The sequence below is a fragment of the Dendrobates tinctorius genome, unplaced genomic scaffold (genome assembly GCF_039654945.1).
Source record: "Dendrobates tinctorius isolate UK_male_01 unplaced genomic scaffold, ASM3965494v1 ptg000309l, whole genome shotgun sequence".
In the NCBI taxonomy this organism is placed as follows: Eukaryota; Metazoa; Chordata; class Amphibia; order Anura; family Dendrobatidae; genus Dendrobates; species Dendrobates tinctorius.
Window position 1 is genome coordinate 2,216,133 of NW_027361976.1, and position 16,858 is coordinate 2,232,990.

At 47.1% G+C, this 16,858-nt stretch overlaps 1 long non-coding RNA gene across 2 annotated transcripts; it reads right to left on the reverse strand.

The window, feature by feature from the left end:
• On the reverse strand, positions 1-7,462 carry LOC141073638 (uncharacterized). Of its 2 annotated transcripts, XR_012227027.1 has the most exons (4): positions 4,975-7,462; positions 4,794-4,884; positions 4,522-4,631; positions 1-4,014 (listed from the first exon to the last, which is right to left on the reverse strand). It is a non-coding gene; the product is annotated as an uncharacterized lncRNA (long non-coding RNA). The 2 variants fall into 2 exon arrangements; XR_012227026.1 differs by having other exon boundaries at positions 2-4,014; positions 4,794-7,462.
• Between the last annotated feature and the right edge of the window lie 9,396 nt (positions 7,463-16,858).

The following is a 16,858-nucleotide window of genomic DNA, read 5'->3' on the forward strand; positions in this document are numbered from 1 at the left end:
CACAGCACTGGTCACTACTGAGCATGTACATAAAGTGTAGCACAGATTCATCTCAACTAAGACTCCACAGCCCTGGTCACTACTGATAAAAGGGAGAAAAAAAGACCCCAGCATATAGAGCGCGCACACACAAGACAATGAGGTATGTAATCAATACATATCAATTTTATTAGAAGACAAAAACACACAATAAAAACATTTAAAAAAGCAAGGCACACCCCCAAATGTCCCAAACAGGTCAGACAATAAACCCTAATAAACAGACATCACTAGTAAGAGATGTGTAATTAGACAAAATGTACATAATAATACATAGAACATGACCCAACAACCCTAAGGCTAAGTTCACACGTAGCGGAACTCTCGCAATGACGTCGCGCGAATGACCACGAGACTTCGCGATCCCGCGAGAACGGACGTCATCGCGGGCATTTTCGCAAAAGATTACTGGGAACGAGAGCGTGGAGAGAGGCGGGAAGGCTGCGTGGGACGTCAGAAGGTAAGAACAACAATATTTTTTATTTTAAATTCTATTTTTTACAGGGATATGGTACCCAAAGCCCGGAGGACAGTCTCCTCTCCTCCGGACCGTGGGTACCATCCGCAATTGTTCTGCTTACTTTTCGCATGGTGTGCACAGCCACATGCGGGAAGTAAGCGGAACAATGCATTCCTATGGATGCGGGATCGCCGCGCTTCCGCAAAATTAATGAGCATGCTGCGTTTTTTACCACTAAGCGTTTCCGCCGCGGTAAAAACCGCAGCATTAGCACAGCATTGCGGAATCCCATAGGAATGCATGGGATGCTTATTTTTCGCGTTTTCGCGGCAAACTCGCGCGGTTAAAACCGCCGCGTAAACGCGAAAAAAATGCCACGTGTGAACCCAGCCTAAATCTGGGCATCCCCAAAGGAAAAAAAATGACACACAGCTGCTCACTTAAAAATGGTTATCAAGAGACCAGGAGGCACTATAGGTGAAGTAGCCATCCACTATAGAAGTAGAGGGAGTAATACACCAGCACACACTCCAAAAAAAAGGCCACATAAAATAAGAGGGGCCCTATAGGGAACCTTGGTAAAAGAGAGAGCAGGAGACCATCCAATATAGGGATGGACAGAAAGTCTGGACTGGAAAGGAGTAACTACAGACAGAAAGATATATAAGGATGCCACAAAAAACATGAGAAAATGGTAAAAGATGGAGTCGCCATAAGAAGCAGTCCAACATGCAACGCAGGGGTCAGGTTGTCTGAGGAAGGTGGTCCCGAGATCGGGGGGGGGGGGAGCCCCACGCGTCTCGCTGCTAAGTGCAGCTTCGTCATGGGAAGTCAGATGATAAGCAGTCAGTCAGTCTTAAATTGCGGTCAATCAAGCACAAAGGAGGGAGAGGTGTGTAGAAACATGAGGGTCATAGGTAACAAACCAATCAGAGTAAATGCCAACGCATATGTGGCGCCCCTGAGGCTCAGTCGCCACAGAGGTACTGCACCTTCTCCTAAGGTGTAGTGCCCCACCGCCTAGGTAAGTTGGGAACTCCTTTCCACGCCCCAACACCTGCATCCCACACACAGGATAGTTCAGTAGGTCCACCTAGCAGCTTCAGGCTGGGGGTAGCAGAGCACCCTTTGTGGAACCCTGCTTCGTAACACGAGATGTGCTGGGAGGTGGGTGGAGTTAGTATAAAAGAGTGGGAAAGTTTAGAATTACAGGTCAGTCTGACAGAAGGCAGTCTGGGATGAGTCCCAGAGAAGGAAAGTCAGCCAGACGAGGGTCTGGGAGAAAGAGCAGGCTGACAGCAGGTCAGCCTGAGAGGAGCTCAAGGCGGAGGAAGGCAGTCAGTCAGGAGAGGCTGAGAACTGGTTTTAGTGGAACGAGCTCCCTAGGAGGGGAAAGAGAAGAGGAGAAAGACGTAGAACTGCAACCTAAGCTTCCATAAGAAAGAGAAGGAACAGCTCGGAACGAAGAGTAAGAGAACAGAGAGGAGTTGTGGGTTGAGAGAGTACCCTGCCTATAGGTTCTCAGTGCAAGGCCGGGGCCCGGTCCCCGAGGTTGTATGGACACTTATGGTTCTGCAGCAGACACCGGTGGAGTAGTGAGCCGCTAACGCCTTACTCCCATCATAGACTTGGGACACAACAGCACTTGGATAGTGAGCCAGGACTCCTGAGAGGGAGTCCCCGATAGAGGCTACAGCTGTCTGTCATACAAGTGAGGTTCTAGGAACATCTGACAGGAGGAATTCCAGAGAACTACGGTACTGGAGTTCTTCACACTAAAAGGCGCAATAGAGGAGTCGTTCAGGAAAGGCACATGTTGGCGGAGTGTTGGAGAGGAGAACTCTGACTTGCCCGGGAGGTTGATTGAGTCTCTACCCCGGAGGACACGGCACGGAGGCTGGCACCAGTGGGTACTACGAACTGTGAGTAAAGCTTTGAAACTGCAAGCCCTGGTGTCCTCCATTCATTCGCCGTTAACAACTTCAGCACCGCTACATCTGGGTACCAGCATCTATACCATTCTGTGCCTCTCCTCATCCATTGCACCTACACTGCCCTGGGACTACAGCTCCACCTGTGGGTAGCTACACCATCTTTGCTGCACCCTGCCATCAGTTCCAGCGGATCTGCATGCAGCGTTGGCCTAACACCATACTTGCCAAATACCACGGGTGGCGTCACGAACTAATCTACCATTAACTACATCTACCCATTGCTTGGGCGCCCAGGGCCACGGACCGGGTCACTGCTGCTGTGACACATCCCCCTGACTCCGGCCCGGTACCGAGTACCCCACAGCCCTGGGAGGGCGACCCACATAGACAGCTTCAGAGGGCGGACAATAATGAGGGAGGAAGTGCTATGGGCTGGTGACGTGTCAGCCAGCCCGTGCACGCCCGCAGTGATACTGAGAGTGAGCATACATGAGAAAGAAGACAGGAAAAAAAAGTTCAACTGCGCATGTCAGAAACCAGGCTGCGGCGTGAAGACAACAGTATGCGCGCGCACCCAGCAGAAACATGATAGAGGCATACTGAGTGAGGGGGGCAGGAGAGAGGATTGAACTGCGCACGTCAGAGAATAGGCTGCATCAGGAAAACAGCAGTATGTGCACGCACCCAGCAGAAACTTAGTAAAGGCATACTGGGTGCAGCAAGAAAAACATGAGGCCAGGTCTGCAAAGTGTGGAGTGAGTGTAGGAGCATTACAATCAGGACTGGCACAAAGAGACAAAGTAGCGCTCAGCATAGAGGGGCACAATAACCCCAGATGAATAAAGAACATAAAAGGGGCAGGAGTCAAAATGCTGAAACCATGGGGTCAAGTTAAGTATGGTGGCACCATAATCAGGGCTGGCAAAATACGAGCAACAAATAGTGCTCGGGTAACAAGAGGTACACATATCTCCAATGGACTTAAGGCTTAAAGAGGGCGAAAATCACGTCACCAAAAACCTGGGGCCAAGAAATAAAACGGAAGTGTGCGACAAATATAAGAAAATCTTTGTTTGTAATGAGGGCAGAAAACGAGATGAGGTGACCAAATGAGTCTGAATAAAAAGGGAAGAAAAAAAAAGCCACAGAGCAAAGCTCAGGACCCTATAAATAGAGGTACCACCTGAGAAGATGGAATAGTTACGGGCTGATATTAATACCCACAAAAAAGGGGAGGAGGAGAGGGGGGAGTTTAATTAACACAAAATATATAAAAAATAAACCCATTTAATGAACCCATTTTATTCTTACAAAGGTATGGAACATACTGTATGCATGAAAAATTATGAGACAGTAAATAATAAATCTTAAGTATGTGTACAAAAACAGGGGGAAGGGGGAATGGGACATCCAAAGACAAAGACCATAAGGACACACAAGTATTCATCCAAGAAAGCTCGTAAATAAAAGTTCCTCGTTGAGCCCATTGGGTGATAAGCTATGTAGGTTGAAAATCCAGGGAGATTCTGTCTGGAGCAGACGTTTCTTGGAATCCCCTCCTCTAGCGTTCAAAGAAATCTTCTGTAAATCAAAAAATGAAATGTTAGAGATGGAACCACTGTGCTCAGTTAAAAAATGCGAGGCCACTGGGGTTAGAGTTTTGCCTTTCCTAAGGTCTGCAGCTGCCAGATGGATTGTGGAAAGGTGCTTCTGAGCTCTCTTTGTAAACTGGCAGGTCTGACCCACATAAACTTTGCGACAGGGGCAAATAAGAACATAGATAATATTAACCGATTTGCAGTTAATATAGGATGTAAGACGATATGGTGTGGAATTGAATGGATTGACAAAAAAGTTCTAAGTGGGGGGGACATGTGGGCAAACACTACAGTCCCCACATGGGAACGATCCCCTCAATCGTATACCACGGTTGAGTCTAACAGAAGGGCGCACAAAGTGACTTTTGGTGAGAATATCCCCTAAATTGGGGGCCCTTTTGGCTGCCATTAGGGGACGTGGAGTGACGAAGGGAGAAGTCTGGGAGTCCATGGTAAGAATGTCCCAATGGGACACAAGAATAGCTCTCACCTTACTCCATTGGTCGTTATAGTCCGTGATAAAGCGAACACTCTTGTCCTGAGGCCGGGAGCTGGGAGAGAGCAGTGAGTCCTGATTTTGTCCCTTGGCCCTCTGAAAAGCTGAAGAGAGATTTTTTAGGGTAGTCTCGTTCCTGAAACCTAGTGGTCAGAGCGCTGGATTGTGCAGAGAAATCCTCATCTAGAGTACAGTTTCGGCGAATTCTCAGAAACTGGCCAACAGGTATACCCCTCTGGGTATGGAGAGGGTGGAAGCTGTCATACCTAAGTAGGCTGTTGGTGGCTGTAGATTTACAAAAAAGGTCAGTAAAGAGGCTGTTCTCCTGGATAGAAACCCTCAAATCAAGAAAAGTAACTGAAACAGAAGAAAAAGAGTGTATCAAAATAATGTTGAAATCATTTTGATTGAGCTCATGGAGAAAATCCAGGCACTCCTGTTCAGTACCCATCGAGGTGAAGACATCCTCAATAAATCGATGCCAATGCTGGACATGTCTCTTGAAGGAATCAGAACTGTAGACGATGGTGTCCTCCCACAAGCCTAAGAAGATATTAGCGAAGGCTGGTGCACCCATCGCCACGCCTGATACCTGCCGAAAGAAAGACCGGTCAAACAAAAAATAATTATGGTGCAGAATGAAATGAAGAAGAGCAATTAAAAAAGAATTGTGAAACGAGTTAGAAAGTTTGGTAAGAAAATAGTCCACTGCCCGTAGACCATCTTGGTGGCCAATGTTTGAATAGAGCGACTCAATGTCGCAAGTAACCATTAAGGTAGATTGAGTACAAACAATGTTACGGGCAGGAACGGATGAAATGGGCTGAATCTCGGATGTAGGATGGTAAGTTGGTTGCAAGGGGCTGTAGAAAATAGTCCACATAGACATTTGCCCTTTCACAGAGGCTCCCAATGCTGGATACTATTGGATGTCCGGGAGGTGCGGTTAGATTTTTATGCACCTTAGGAAGCAAATAAAAGGTGGGAATGACTTGAAATTCAACTCCAAGGTATTTTTTGGTGTTCTTGTCAATAAATACATAATCATAGGCTCGATTTACCAAGGAGTGAAACTTAGCGGCAAACGTTTCCGTAGGGTCAGAGGGCAATTTGACATAGAACTTAGTATTGTTCAGCTGTCTATGTGCCTCGGCCATGTAAAGATGAATTGGCCACAACACCACATTCCCACCTTTATCTGCTTCCTTGATCAAAAAATTTCCATTGTTCTTAAGGGATGACAGTGCCCTTTTTTCATCGGATATGTGAAGAGGGCAACCGTAAAGCCCCCGTTACACACTGCGATATCGCTAGCAATATCGCTGTAAAGTCACAGATTTTGTGACGTTGCAGCGATATTGCTAGCGATATCGCTGCATGTGATACTTACCTCCGACCGGCTCCCCCGCTGGTTATCGCTGATCGTGCTTAAAGCTGCTGGATCATTTCTCGTCTGCCACTTCCTGCGGCGCTTCCTGCTGTGAAGACGAGCGACGCGTGGACGCGGGCTGGAGGACGCAGGATCGCCGCGTCTGACAGGTAAGTAGCGATCCCCGTCCCCAGCGATGTCGCTGGTGAGATCTGCCTGTGTGGCAGCTCACTAGCGACCACCTAGCGATGCACCAGCGATCCTGACCGCGTCATATCGCTAGTCGGGATCGCTGGTGCATCGGTAGGTGTAACGGTACCCTTAAATGTCCCTCTTAGTCAGCTCAAAAAAGATTTTTACAGTCGGGACCAAGGAGAAGGAAGGAGAAAACAAAGATTTATTATAGGGAAAAATGCTCCTACCTGGTCCACCTTCATTTTCATGTAGCAGGTCAAGAAGATCCTGAAGGGCCTGCCTCTCCTCACTCCCCACAGCATTCGCCATCTCAGGCCTATGATGTATGGCCTGAAGGACTAGTTTATGACAAAATAAAAAAAGATCCTTGACCAAAATAAATTTATCTAGCGCTTTAGAGGGTGAGAAGGTGAGACCTTTCTGAAGGACAGAAATTTCAGCAGCAGAAAGAGAATATTCAGTGAGATTGATTACCTGAAGATACCCAGAGGATGAGGAATCCTGATTCTGAGACGAAGTTACGGGGGAAGCGTTCATCTGCGACGGGTTATGTAGGATTGGCGAAAGGGGGATTTGGGTCCTCTGTAGAGATTGGTTCTTTTTCTTAAAATTCTTGTGCTTGCCCCCACATCGTGTCCTACATCTAGATCGCTTCCCCCCGACAATAAAAAAATTGCTACAACTAGTCACCCGTGGAAGGGGGTCTACAGGGGGTGCAATGTGCCCCGAAGTAGTATGATACGGTCGACGTTTATTGCCAAAATGCCTCCACTTAAAAATTGTCTGGTTAAGGAAATCAGAACGGTCCCTTTGAAACTTCTTACTTCTGCCTCACTACTGAGCATGTACCTAAAGTGCAGCCCAGATTCATCTCAACCAAGACTCCATAGCACTGGTCACTACTGAGCATGTACATAAAGTGCAGCACAGATTCATCTCAACTATGACTCCACAGCACTGGTCACTACTGTGCATGTATATAAAGTGCAGCACAGATTCATCTCATCTACAACCCCACAGCACTGGTCACTACTGAGCATGTACATAAAGTGCAGCACAGATTCATATCATCTATGACTCCACAGCGCTGGTCACTACTGGGCATGTACATAAAGTGCAGCACAGATTCATCTCAACTATGACTCCACAGCACTGGTCACTACTGAGCATGTATATAAAGTGCAGCACAGATTCATCTCAACTATGACCCCACAGCACTGGACACTACTGAGCATGTAAATAAAGTGCAGCACAGATTCATCTCATCTATGACTCCACAGCACTGGTCACTACTGAGCATGTACATAAAGTGCAGCACAGATTCATCTCATCTACAACCCCACAGCACTGGTCACTACTGAGCATGTACATAAAGTGCAGCACAGATTCATCTCATCTATGACTCCACAGCACTGGTCACTACTGAGCATGTACATAAAGTGCAGCACAGATTCATCTCATCTACGACCCCACAGCACTGGTCACTACTGAGCATGTACATAAAGTGCAGCACAGATTCATCTCATCTATGACTCCACAGCACTGGTCACTACTGAGCATGTACATAAAGTGCAGCACAGATTCATCTCATCTATGACTCCACAGCCCTGCCTCACTACTGAGCATGTACATAAAGTGCAGCACAGATTCATGTAATCTATGACTCCACAGCACTGGTCACTACTGAGCATGTACATAAAGTGCAGCACAGATTCATCTCATCTATGACTCCACAGCACTGGTCACTACTGAGCATGTACATAAAGTGCAGCACAGATTCATCTCATCTACAACTCTACAGCACTGGTCACTACTGAGCATGTAAATAAAGTGCAGCACAGATTCATCTCATCTATGACTCCACAGCACTGGACACTACTGAGCATGTAAATAAAGTGCAGCACAGATTCATCTATGACTCCACAGCACTGGTCACTACTGAGCATGTACATAAAGTGCAGCACAGATTCATCTCATCTACGACCCCACAGCACTGGTCACTACTGAGCATGTACATAAAGTGCAGCACAGATTCATCTCATCTACGACTCCACAGCACTGGTCACTACTGAGCATGTATATAAAGTGCAGCACAGATTCATCTCATCTATGACTCCACAGCCCTGCCTCACTACTGAGCATGTACATAAAGTGCAGCACAGATTCATGTAATCTATAACTCCACAGCACTGGTCACAACTCAGCATGTACATAAAGTGCAGCACAGATTCATCTCATCTATCACTCCACAGCACTGGTCACTACTGAGCATGTACATAAAGTGCAGCACAGATTCATCTCATCTATGACTCCACAGCACTGGACACTACTGAGCATGTAAATAAAGTGCAGCACAGATTCATCTCATCTATGACTCCACAGCACTGGTCACTACTGAGCATGTACATAAAGTGCAGCACAGATTCATCTCATCTACGACCCCACAGCACTGGTCACTACTGAGCATGTACATAAAGTGCAGCACAGATTCATCTCATCTACGACTCCACAGCACTGGTCACTACTGAGCATGTACATAAAGTGCAGCACAGATTCATCTCATCTATGACTCCACAGCCCTGCCTCACTACTGAGCATGTACATAAAGTGCAGCACAGATTCATCTCATCTACGACCCCACAGCACAGGTCACTACTGAGCATGTACATAAAGTGCAGCACAGATTCATCTCATCTACGACTCCACAGCACTGGTCACTACTGAGAATGTACATAAAGTGCAGCACAGATTCATCTCATCTATGACTCCACAGCACTGGTCACTACTGAGCATGTACATAAAGTGCAGCACAGATTCATCTCATCTATGACTCCACAGCATTGGTCACTACTGAGCATGTACATAAAGTGCAGCACAGATTCATCTCATCTACAACTCTACAGCACTGGTCACTACTGAGCATGTAAATAAAGTGCAGCACAGATTCATCTCATCTATGACTCCACAGCACTGGTCACTACTGAGCATGTACATAAAGTGCAGCACAGATTCATCTCATCTATGACTCCACAGCACTGGTCACTACTGAGCATGTATATAAAGTGCAGCACAGATTCATCTCATCTATGACTCCACAGCCCTGCCTCACTACTGAGCATGTACATAAAGTGCAGCACAGATTCATGTAATCTATGACTCCACAGCACTGGTCACTACTGAGCATGTACATAAAGTGCAGCACAGATTCATCTCATTTATGACTCCACAGCACTGGTCACTACTGAGCATGTAAATAAAGTGCAGCACAGATTCATCTCATCTATGACTCCACAGCACTGGTCACTACTGAGCATGTACATAAAGTGCAGCACAGATTCATCTCATCTATGACTCCACAGCACTGGACACTACTGAGCATGTAAATAAAGTGCAGCACAGATTCATCTCATCTATGACTCCACAGCACTGGTCACTACTGAGCATGTACATAAAGTGCAGCACAGATGCATCTCATCTACGACTCCACAGCACTGGTCACTACTGAGCATGTACATAAAGTGCAGCAAAGATTCATCTCATCTATGACTCCACAGCCCTGCCTCACTACTGAGCATGTACATAAAGTGCAGCACAGATTCATCTCATCTACGACCCCACAGCACTGGTCACTACTGAGCATGTACATAAAGTGCAGCACAGATTCATCTCATCTATGACTCCACAGCACTGGTCACTACTGAGCATGTACATAAAGTGCAGCACAGATTCATCTCATCTATGACTCCACAGCACTGGTCACTACTGAGCATGTACATAAAGTGCAGCACAGATTCATCTCATCTACAACTCTACAGCACTGGTCACTACTGAGCATGTAAATAAAGTGCAGCACAGATTCATCTCATCTACGACCCCACAACACTGGTCACTACTGAGCATGTACATAAAGTGCAGCACAGATTCATCTCATCTATGACTCCACAGCACTGGTCACTACTGAGCATGTACATAAAGTGCAGCACAGATTAATCTCAACTATGACCCCACAGCACTGGACACTACTGAGCATGTAAATAAAGTGCAGCACAGATTCATCTCATCAATGACCCCACAGCACTGGTCACTAATGAGCATGTACATAAAGTGCAGCACAGATTCATCTCATCTACGACTCCACAGCACTGGTCACTACTGAGCATGTACATAAAGTGCAGCACAGATTCATCTCATCTACGACCCCACAGCACTGGTCACTAATGAGCATGTACATAAAGTGCAGCACAGATTCATCTCATCTACGACCCCACAGCACTGGTCACTACTGAGCATGTACATAAAGTGCAGCACAGATTCATCTCATCTACGACCCCACAGCACTGGTCACTAATGAGTATGTACATAAAGTGCAGCACAGATTCATCTCATCTATGACCCCACAGCACTGGTCACTACTGAGCATGTACATAAAGTGCAGCACAGATTCATCTCATCTATGACTCCACAGCCCTGCCTCACTACTGAGCATGTACATAAAGTGCAGCACAGATTCATGTAATCTATGACTCCACAGCCCTGCCTCACTACTGAGCATGTAAATAAAGTGCAGCACAGATTCATCTCATCAATGACTCCACAGCACTGGACACTACTGAGCATGTAAATAAAGTGCAGCACAGATTCCTCTCATCTATGACTCCACAGCACTGGTCACTACTGAGCATGTACATAAAGTGCAGCACAGATTCATCTCATCTATGACTCCACAGCACTGGACACTACTGAGCATGTAAATAAAGTGCAGCACAGATTCATCTCAACTACGACCCCACAGCACTGGACACTACTGAGCATGTAAATAAAGTGCAGCACAGATTCATCTCATCTACGACCCCACAGCACTGGTCACTACTGAGCATGTACATAAAGTGCAGCACAGATTCATCTCATCTACGACCCCACAGCACTGGTCACTACTGAGCATGTACATAAAGTGCAGCACAGATTCATCTCATCTACGACTCCACAGCACTGGTCACTACTGAGCATGTACATAAAGTGCAGCACAGATTCATCTCATCTATGACTCCACAGCACTGGTCACTACTGAGCATGTACATAAAGTGCAGCACAGATTCATCTCATCTATGACTCCACAGCACTGGTCACTACTGAGCATGTATATAAAGTGCAGCACAGATTCATCTCATCTATGACTCCACAGCCCTGCCTCACTACTGAGCATGTACATAAAGTGCAGCACAGATTCATGTAATCTATGACTCCACAGCACTGGTCACTACTGAGCATGTACATAAAGTGCAGCACAGATTCATCTCATTTATGACTCCACAGCACTGGTCACTACTGAGCATGTAAATAAAGTGCAGCACAGATTCATCTCATCTATGACTCCACAGCACTGGTCACTACTGAGCATGTACATAAAGTGCAGCACAGATTCATCTCATCTATGACTCCACAGCACTGGACACTACTGAGCATGTAAATAAAGTGCAGCACAGATTCATCTCATCTATGACTCCACAGCACTGGTCACTACTGAGCATGTACATAAAGTGCAGCACAGATGCATCTCATCTACGACTCCACAGCACTGGTCACTACTGAGCATGTACATAAAGTGCAGCAAAGATTCATCTCATCTATGACTCCACAGCCCTGCCTCACTACTGAGCATGTACATAAAGTGCAGCACAGATTCATCTCATCTACGACCCCACAGCACTGGTCACTACTGAGCATGTACATAAAGTGCAGCACAGATTCATCTCATCTATGACTCCACAGCACTGGTCACTACTGAGCATGTACATAAAGTGCAGCACAGATTCATCTCATCTATGACTCCACAGCACTGGTCACTACTGAGCATGTACATAAAGTGCAGCACAGATTCATCTCATCTACAACTCTACAGCACTGGTCACTACTGAGCATGTAAATAAAGTGCAGCACAGATTCATCTCATCTACGACCCCACAACACTGGTCACTACTGAGCATGTACATAAAGTGCAGCACAGATTCATCTCATCTATGACTCCACAGCACTGGTCACTACTGAGCATGTACATAAAGTGCAGCACAGATTAATCTCAACTATGACCCCACAGCACTGGACACTACTGAGCATGTAAATAAAGTGCAGCACAGATTCATCTCATCAATGACCCCACAGCACTGGTCACTAATGAGCATGTACATAAAGTGCAGCACAGATTCATCTCATCTACGACTCCACAGCACTGGTCACTACTGAGCATGTACATAAAGTGCAGCACAGATTCATCTCATCTACGACCCCACAGCACTGGTCACTAATGAGCATGTACATAAAGTGCAGCACAGATTCATCTCATCTACGACCCCACAGCACTGGTCACTACTGAGCATGTACATAAAGTGCAGCACAGATTCATCTCATCTACGACCCCACAGCACTGGTCACTAATGAGTATGTACATAAAGTGCAGCACAGATTCATCTCATCTATGACCCCACAGCACTGGTCACTACTGAGCATGTACATAAAGTGCAGCACAGATTCATCTCATCTATGACTCCACAGCCCTGCCTCACTACTGAGCATGTACATAAAGTGCAGCACAGATTCATGTAATCTATGACTCCACAGCCCTGCCTCACTACTGAGCATGTAAATAAAGTGCAGCACAGATTCATCTCATCAATGACTCCACAGCACTGGACACTACTGAGCATGTAAATAAAGTGCAGCACAGATTCCTCTCATCTATGACTCCACAGCACTGGTCACTACTGAGCATGTACATAAAGTGCAGCACAGATTCATCTCATCTATGACTCCACAGCACTGGACACTACTGAGCATGTAAATAAAGTGCAGCACAGATTCATCTCAACTACGACCCCACAGCACTGGACACTACTGAGCATGTAAATAAAGTGCAGCACAGATTCATCTCATCTACGACCCCACAGCACTGGTCACTACTGAGCATGTACATAAAGTGCAGCACAGATTCATCTCATCTACGACCCCACAGCACTGGTCACTACTGAGCATGTACATAAAGTGCAGCACAGATTCATCTCATCTACGACTCCACAGCACTGGTCACTACTGAGCATGTACATAAAGTGCAGCACAGATTCATCTCATCTACGACCCCACAGCACTGGTCACTAATGAGCATGTACATAAAGTGCAGCACAGATTCATCTCATCTACGACCCCACAGCACTGGTCACTACTGAGCATGTACATAAAGTGCAGCACAGATTCATCTCATCTACGACCCCACAGCACTGGTCACTACTGAGCATGTACATAAAGTGCAGCACAGATTCATCTCATCTACGACCCCACAGCACTGGTCACTAATGAGCATGTACATAAAGTGCAGCACAGATTCATCTCATCTATGACCCCACAGCACTGGTCACTACTGAGCATGTACATAAAGTGCAGCACAGATTCATCTCATCTATGACTCCACAGCCCTGCCTCACTACTGAGCATGTACATAAAGTGCAGCACAGATTCATGTAATCTATGACTCCACAGCACTGGTCACTACTGAGCATGTGCATAAAGTGCAGCACAGATTCATCTCATCTATGACCCCACAGCACTGGTCACTACTGAGCATGTACATAAAGTGCAGCACAGATTCATCTCATCTATGACTCCACAGCACTGGTCACTACTGAGCATGTATATAAAGTGCAGCACAGATTCATCTCAACTATGACCCCACAGCACTGGTCACTACTGAGCATGTAAATAAAGTGCAGCACAGATTCATCTCATCTATGACCCCACAGCACTGGTCACTACTGAGCATGTACATAAAGTGCAGCACAGATTCATCTCATCTATGACTCCACAGCACCGGTCACTACTGAGCATGTACATAAAGTGCAGCACAGATTCATCTCATCTATGACCCCACAGCACTGGTCACTACTGAGCATGTAAATAAAGTGCAGCACAGATTCATATCATCTATGACTCCACAGCACTGGTCACTACTGAGCATTTACCTAAAGTGCAGCACAGATTAATCTCAGCTAGAAGCCAAGATCCTTCCTGAGATCAGGAACAGAACAGACATTTATAGGACATTTCATAATTTTCCCAAATTATTATGAAAACATTTACAGCACATCCTGCATTGTACTACTGTACTCAATTTGTTATATATTTTAGGAGTCGGTCCATTTTATGCCCACTACAACTCCACCAAAATGGACACTGACTCCCCAGCCCTGGTTTCAATACAATCAGTGTTTTATCAGCATGAGATTATCTTTTCAGGACTATGTGTCTTAAGGCCCCTTCACACACAGCAAGATCGCTAGCGATATCGCTAAAGCATCACCAATTTTGTGACGCAACAGCGATATCGCTAGCGATCTCACTACATGTGACACTTACCTCCGACCGGGCCCCCCGCTGGATATCGCTGATCGCGCGAGATTGTCCTGGTCCATTTCTCATCGTTGGCTTCCTGCTGGCGCCGACGAGCGACTCCATAGACGCGAGAGGAAGTTGTCACCAGAGCTGCCGTCTGACAGGTAAATAACGACTGCTGATTGCTGCTACGTCGCTGGTGAGATCTGCCTATTTGGCAGCTCACTAGCGACCATTTAGAGATGCACCAGCGATCCTGACCGGGTCATATCTATGTCGGGATCGCTGGTGCATCGCTAAATGTAACGGGACCTTTATGTCAGGCAGTCCAGTTAATCTGTGTAACCCCACCACTGATTAGCAGTTTGCTCACAATGCACAGTGTATGTACACAGCAAGCTGCCAGATAGAGGTGGGCGGGGTTATACACAGCTCAGTAGCTCTGCTACATCTACAGCAGAGAAAACAGGGATTCTATCAAAACGGCACCAAACAGCCCAGTAAGTGACATCGCTGGAATCTGTTTATTCGGTCTTACATTGTGCTGCTCTCGGATTACATAGCAAAAACCTGCTGACAGATTCCCCTTAAATGGATGCGAGTCTAATTCATTCACCAAAAATAAGGGAATAATGCAATATATGAATCAAAGTACGAAGAAAGAGTGAACCTAGCAAAACTTATTACATTCTCAATGGGATATTCCTGATTGGAGATAATTAGGGAAAGCAGAATATGGATCATGCAGACAGATAATGTCATGTGGGGAGCGCTACTCTTAGCGTTTCACCATGTCAAGATTGCTTCCTCTGGAGTGCTTCCAAATTCTAACTCTGCTTTTAGCCTCATATATATAATGGAGAGCATGAAAGCTGCATGGATGCACATGATTGCCCGTGGTTCTGTGCTGTGACACTGTACGGTGCCTCTGTGCTGTGACGCTGTAAGGTGCCTCTGTATGTGACGCTGTAGGGTGTCTCTGTACTGTGACGCTGTACGGTGCATCTGTGCTGTAACGCTGTAGGGTGCCTCTGTACTGTGATGCTGTAGGTGCCTTTTTTTCCTTTACGCTGTACGGTGCCTCTGTACTGTGACGCTGTACGGTGCCTCTGGACTGTGTCGCTGTACGGTGCCTCTGTACTGTGATGTTGTACGGTGCCTCTGGACTGTGTCGCTGTACGGTGCCTCTGGACTGTGTCGCTGTATGGTGCCTCTGGACTGTGTCGCTGTACGGTGCCTCTGAAATGTGTCGCTGTACGGTGCCTCTGGACTGTGACGCTGTATGGTGCCTCTGTACTGTGACGCTGTATGGTGCCTCTGGACTGTGTCGTTGTACGGTGACGCTGTACGGTGCCTCTGGACTGAGTCGCTGTACGGTGCCTCTGTACTGTGTCGCTGTACGGTGCCTCTGGACTGTGTCGCTGTACGGTGCCTGTGTTCTGTGATGCTATACGGTGCCTCTGTACTGTGACGCTGTAAGGTGCCTCTGTATGTGACGCTGTAGGGTGTCTCTGTACTGTGACGCTGTACGGTGCATCTGTGCTGTAACGCTGTAGGGTGCCTCTGTACTGTGATGCTGTAGGTGCCTTTTTTTCCTTTACGCTGTACGGTGCCTCTGTACTGTGACGCTGTACGGTGCCTCTGAACTGTGTCGCTGTACGGTGCCTCTGTACTGTGATGCTGTACGGTGCCTCTGGACTGTGTCGCTGTACGGTGCCTCTGGACTGTGTCGCTGTACGGTGCCTCTGGACTGTGTCGCTGTACGGTGCCTCTGGACTGTGACGCTGTATGGTGCCTCTGGACTGTGTCGCTGTACGGTGACGCTGTACGGTGCCTCTGTACTGTGTCGCTGTACGGTGCCTCTGGACTGTGTCGCTGTACGGTGCCTGTGTTCTGTGACGCTATACGGTGCCTCTGTACGGTGACGCTGTAAGGTGCCTCTGTATGTGACGCTGTAGGGTGTCTCTGTACTGTGACGCTGTACGGTGCATCTGTGCTGTAACGCTGTAGGGTGCCTCTGTACTGTGATGCTGTAGGTGCCTTTTTTTCCTTTACGCTGTACGGTGCCTCTGTACTGTGACGCTGTACGGTGCCTCTGTACTGTGATGCTGTACGGTGCCTCTGGACTGTGTCGCTGTACGGTGCCTCTGGACTGTGTCGCTGTACGGTGCCTCTGGACTGTGACGCTGTATGGTGCCTCTGTACTGTGACGCTGTATGGTGCCTCTGGACTGTGTCGCTGTACGGTGACGCTGTACGGTGCCTCTGTACTGTGTCGCTGTACGGTGCCTGTGTACTGTGTCGCTGTACGGTGCCTCTGTACTGTGTCGCTGTACGGTGCCTGTGTACTGTGACGCTATACGGTGCCTCTGTACTGTGTCGCTGTACGGTG